The sequence below is a fragment of the Bidens hawaiensis genome, unplaced genomic scaffold (assembly GCF_021521415.1).
Source record: "Bidens hawaiensis isolate Kalapana, Puna unplaced genomic scaffold, B.hawaiensis_p1.1 tig00020909_1, whole genome shotgun sequence".
In the NCBI taxonomy this organism is placed as follows: domain Eukaryota; kingdom Viridiplantae; phylum Streptophyta; class Magnoliopsida; order Asterales; family Asteraceae; genus Bidens; species Bidens hawaiensis.
In genome coordinates, this window is record NW_027493225.1 from 337,498 (window position 1) to 343,497 (window position 6,000).

Consider the following 6,000-nt stretch of genomic DNA (forward strand, 5'->3'; position numbering starts at 1 on the left):
ATATGTGAAGAAACACTAATCGACCCCGGGCAGATTACGGATAATCTGGGGGTTAAATAGATGTTTCCCACGAGGGGTTAGATCCGGCAAAGATGGTTCTTCTGATAACCTGCAAAACAGACACCGTGAGCTCGTCACTGAGAAGGGGGGGGGGGTTCCTCCTTGTGACCACCCTCCGGCGTGAGAATCAGACTAGATTGCTCTTAAATATAAGTGTATATTAAGTGATTGCTAGAGCAGATATCAGGTATAAGATGTAAGATGCAAGATGAGATTAGATGATCATACCATTTGGGGTATTTATAGCCGAAGGTAGGTTTCCAAGAAGGTATAGCCGGCTGAATAGTGTTCCTGTTCTACCAACTGTGGCCTACGCACGTGCCATGCTGGTAGTTGGTGGATAGGCAGCGGCTGACAGTGACCAGGCCTGCTGTGTACTACTCCTTTTCCACCAACTGCCGGCTATGCACGTGGTATGACAGGAATTGGTGAGTAGGCAGCGGCTAATAGTGACATACAGTACAAGAGCATGCTGCTCGCCATACTGTTGTAAATGAGCTGTCGTATCTCTGGTCAGATCTTTTGCCCATACCTCGTCAGGTACAGTACAAAAGATCTTCCCGTATCGTACGGACTGGCTTATTTGGGCGGGAGTATTCCCCCTCCCGCCTTTGTGCGGGATTGTTCCCGGCTTTGCTCATTCCTTCAGGTGACAACTGAATTATTGAGAGCTAAGTGCCTTGTGCGTGTAGCCTTGCTGCGCGGGTGGCCTTCCCTGATGGCTTGTATCCGCAGCTGCGGGAACAGGCGAAGTACTTCACCATTGGGAGGCATTTCCTGCGGGAACAGCTTGCGTACTGCGCGTAAGGACGTCACGTCTCTGAGCATGGTGGGTCCTGCGGATCCAGTTAATTTCTGCGCAGACGTCTCTCTTCAAGGTGAGTCCTGCGGGTCCAACTGGGCTCTGCTGGGACTTACCTCTTCAAGTCCCCCCAGTCCAATGTTCTTCTCATGAATGTTTAATAAAGTGAGGTGAACTTTTGGACTTAAGCAAAGGGTTTTGAAAAGGGTTTATTTTTAAGGTTTTCCATGGGGATTCTTCCCGCGGAAGTCCTTATGTCACTTGCAGAAATTCCCGACTTTCCTGCTTGATCTTTGGGTATGATGCGGGTAGGTCTGTAACCTCCTCGCAAGTCAGGAGCGTTGAGTCCCACTTGTGTGGATTCTCCATGAGGTTTTGGTAGTTTTGAACATAGTGATCAATTATGTTAAAACCACCAATTCCATCTTGAAGCTTCAAACAATGTAGTTCTCGACGTTCCCGCTATGCGGGGATGTTATTCCCGTTTCCGCAAGCATTGCCCAGAAGATCCTTCTTGGTTTCAATTCCCTGCGGAGCGCTAGGTATGTGAAGGGTTTTGCCTTGACACTGTACCCGCACTCGTCTTACGGTTACTTTACTTCCAAGGTAGTCCTGGCATCAATTCCCTGCGGGTGCTAAGTATGTGAAGGGTTTTGCCTTAACACTGTACCCGCACCCGTCTTATAGTTACTTGGTCGCCGAGGTATTCTTGGCTTCAATTCCCTGCAGGTGCTAAGTATGTGAAGGGTTTTGCCTTGACACTGTACTCGCACCTGTCTTACAGTTACTTGGTTGCCAAGGTAAGGGGTATTTTCCCGCTTACTTTTGAATCTTTTTGAATTTTTGAAATTCGAAGAGTTGGTGAAAGGATAAGAACAGTCCAAACTGTTGAAACGTCGTGCGACGGTTTCTTCTGACTGTGTCAGGACGTGCAGGAAGTTATGGTGACGTGACAGTACATGGTCATTACAGACGCTTTTTCAGGCGCGTGGGCGCGATTTTTCGGGCGCGTGGCCGCGAAATTAATGGCACGCGTCCTTTCAACAGCTGTTGCCAGCTTGCTTTTTGCCACGTGTCATAGTTTCATTGCACCTGCGATTTCTCTCTCTTCCGCATTAAATTCATCGCATTGATTGCGATTAGTATATAAAGGGGGAGAGGGTCCTTTGTAATCCACGCTTTCACTTTTCTCTTCATCTTCAAACGATTTCCGGCGAATACTCACCTTTTCAGTCGAGCATTCTCTTGAAATCGTTCTCTTCTTTCATACCTTCAAGATGTCTTCTGCTCACGATCTTGAGGCTACAGCCCAGGAGGCTGGGGTGTACTCCGATGACAAGAGTACTGCTGGCGAGTGCCAGTGTGCTCTGCCCGTCGATCTATATCAGTACATCGTCAGGAAGTTCATGCTCGAGTCTTTCGAGCCTGAGTTTCCTGAACCTCATCAGACGGTGTATGATGCCCCCAGAGGCAAGATCGGGATATATGCCGCATTCTTTGTCTATGGGAATCTTAGGTTCCCCTTGACGAAGTTTGTGTACCGTGTTCTGGAGAGGCACGGTGTACACCTGACCGAGGTACACCCGATGGCAATCGCGAAGATTCGCCACTTCGAGTGGGTGTGCCGGATTCTGGGCGTTGAGCCCTTCGTCCACCGCCTGATGACCTTCTACTCTTGGAGGTGCATCCTGTAACACCCCGACCAAAGGCGGATTATACATCGGGGCGCCACATATTGTTTCATTACTCGTGACACTATTGGGTGTCAATATTTAATAAATATATTCATTCACGCATGCGCAACGTATACATAAGATATAAATAAACCAACTTAAAATATATATTATAAATCAAAATATTCGAACAGCAGTAACTTGTCTTGATACATTTTAATCTAGGTCCAAAAGTAAAAACGTCCTATGTGTCCACAAGCTCCAAAACAGCTACTGCAAACCTGAACATGTGTTAAAATAAACGTCAAACACTTGCGTGTTGGTGAGAAATCAAGTTTAATACAATACATAGATAACAATAAATCTGCGCGCAACATGTGTATGTCTGGTTTTCAACAAGGGTGTAATCTGATCGGGACCAACTCTAAGAGACAAGACTGCCAGTGCTCACAATTGAGCTCACAAACAAGACAAACTGTGCATGTGTATACAAAAGAGAAATCATAAACGATTGTTCTCCCGTGTTCATCTAATGGTACCATGAAAACTGCGGAATAGACCGACAAGACGGTTAATGATCCACACATACAAATAACAGCCAAGTCTACGTCCTCAACACATGGGATACTGCGCGACTAAAGTTCATAAACAAGTTTAAGACTCTAAGTTTGTATGAACACATGAACATCCCAAAACATTAAAAGCAAAAAGGGATTAGGTACGAGATTACTCACTTGATAAACGATGCGGTGTAAGATAAAGCAAGAACCAACTTTAAACAAGCACAAGTTAACCTATAATTAAAGATTATTGTTTTAACGATTTGTTTTAAGTCTTGATTATAAGTTAGCATAATTAATAAGTAAATTATTATATATAATATATATATATATTACCGGAAAAGCAGGGCAGAACAGGGAGGAAGACGGAGGCAGAGAGGAGGCGGCAGAGAGAGCAAGGAAAACAGGAGAGATTAAGTGTTTGTGTGTGTAGTGTTAAGAAAATAATACTATTATTTATAGAGAAAACCCTAGGAGACATAAAGCCAGAAAAAGGGGAAAAGGTTCCAAGACAAACAGAACAAGACAAAACAAAAGATAACAAAAGATATCAAAAGATATGGCAGCTGCAGGGGGCAAGATAAAGCTGACAGCGAACAGTAAAAAGGCATGGGCAGTTCAGAAAAAGGTACTGGTCAAGCATGGCAAAAGCAGATCTCAAAAGATTATGTCAGTCACTTTTTCTGTCAACCAATGGGGTTGGTACGCATGCTGCGCCGAAAGTAACTATTCAGACATAAAGCAGATTAGGTCAACAGCTCAAAAGATAAGACAACACAAAAGCAACGGCTAGATTCAACACAAGAAAACTTTAAGGGTTTAGCGCGAGAAGGCTAAGGCGCGAAGGCAGACACAGAAGATCAAGAGAGCGCGAGCGCGAAGGCAGACAAAAACAACCTTAACGCGTCGCGGAAAGAACTACATTTCCATGCGCACTGCGGGAAGAACCACATTTCTTAGCGCGCCGCGGGAGGAACTAAGATTCCTAGCGCGCCGCGGGAAGAACTATAATTCTTCGCGCGTCGAGGGAACTACAAATCCTTAGCGCGTCGCGGGAAGCGTTCGTCTCGCGTATCGCAGGAACAGATGGTCTTCACGCAGGATTTCTTGTAAGGGAGTCTGGCGCGTGGAGCTGCGCAGACAACCTTAGGCGGGAAGGAACAAAGGACAAGCAAAGAGGGAAACAAGGCTTAAGGGCGGGACGGCGACAAGAGGGAAAAGAAGGCGGAAAGAGAGAAAAGGAGAGGGACGGGACAGCGGGAAGGAAACGAAAGGCGGGAAGGAAAAATACATATTAAAAATAAAGTATAAATACTAAATCATAAAAGAAAGAGATCGGGTCAGAGAAACGGGTACCTGGGTCGGGTCGGATCGGGCAGATGTCACAGTCTCCCCTACTTTAAGAAATTTCGTCCCGAAATTTATCTCGAAGTAGGTTGCGCAGAGAACAGGTGCGGGTACTTGATCTTCATTTGATCTTCCCTTTCCCATGTAAACTCGGCTCCGCGCTTGGACTCCCAACGAACTTTCACAATAGGGATACGACTGCGCTTGGTTTGCTTTACCTCGCGATCCATAATCTCAACAGGCTTCTCAACGAAATGCATAGTTTCATCAACTTGGACTTCATCAAGTGGAATGTGAAGGTTCTCGTCGGCTAAACACTTCTTGAGATTGGATACATGGAACGTTGGATGCACATTACTGAGCGCGGGCGGCAGGTCAAGTCTATAGGCAACTTTTCCCACACGCGCGAGAATCTTAAATGGTCCAACATATCGAGGAGCAAGCTTACCCTTCTTCCCAAAGCGGACAACACCTTTCCAAGGCGACACTTTGAGGAGAACAAGATCACCAACTTGAAATTCGAGAGGCTTTCGCCTACGATCTGCGTAACTCTTCTGTCGGCTTCGGGCAGTCAGCAGATGATCACGGATCTTGGCGATTTTATCGGTTGTCTCTTGAACAAGTTCGGGTCCTGTGATTTGAGTTTCACCCACTTCGCTCCAACAGATCGGGGAGCGGCACTTACGACCGTAAAGTGCTTCAAATGGGGCCATACCGATACTGGAATGATAGCTGTTATTATAAGAGAACTCGATCAAAGGCAGGTGTGAATCCCAATTACCTCCAAAATCAAGAACACAAGATCGGAGCATATCCTCAAGAGTTTGAATAGTTCGCTCAGACTGACCGTCAGTCTGAGGATGATATGCCGTACTCATGTCCAAGCGAGTTCCTAGCGCAGATTGGAGAGATTTCCAAAAGCGAGATATAAAACGGCCATCGCGATCGGATATGATGCTCAAAGGAGTACCATGGCGGCAGACAATTTCCTTGACATACAGCTGCGCGAGATGCTCAACACGGTAGTTTTCACGAATGGGCAGAAAGTGAGCAGACTTAGTCAAACGATCCACTATTACCCAAATGCTATCATGTTTGCTTGCTGTCAAAGGTAATTTGGTAATAAAGTCCATCGCTACACATTCCCATTTCCACGTAGGAATTTCTGGTTGTTCGAGCAAACCAGATGGGCGTTGGTGTTCAGCTTTTACTTTAGAACAAGTCAGACATTTAGCTACGAACACAGCAATATCCTTTTTCATACCGGGCCACCAATAAGTAATGCGCAAATCCTTGTACATCTTATCAGTGCCAGGATGAATAGAATACCGAGATTTATGCGCTTCACACAGGATATCAGCGCGAAGATTCTCATCAAAGGGAATCCAGATGCGATTGAGATAGCAGAGAATTCCACTCAGATTAGGCACAAAGAGTGCTTCCGCGCCACACGCTAACTCGGCGCGAAGGTTACCATTACTGATGGATGCGCGCTGCGCGTCACGAATACGCGATTCAAGGTTGCTCTGAATCGGCGCGAAGTGAAGCTGCGTGCGCG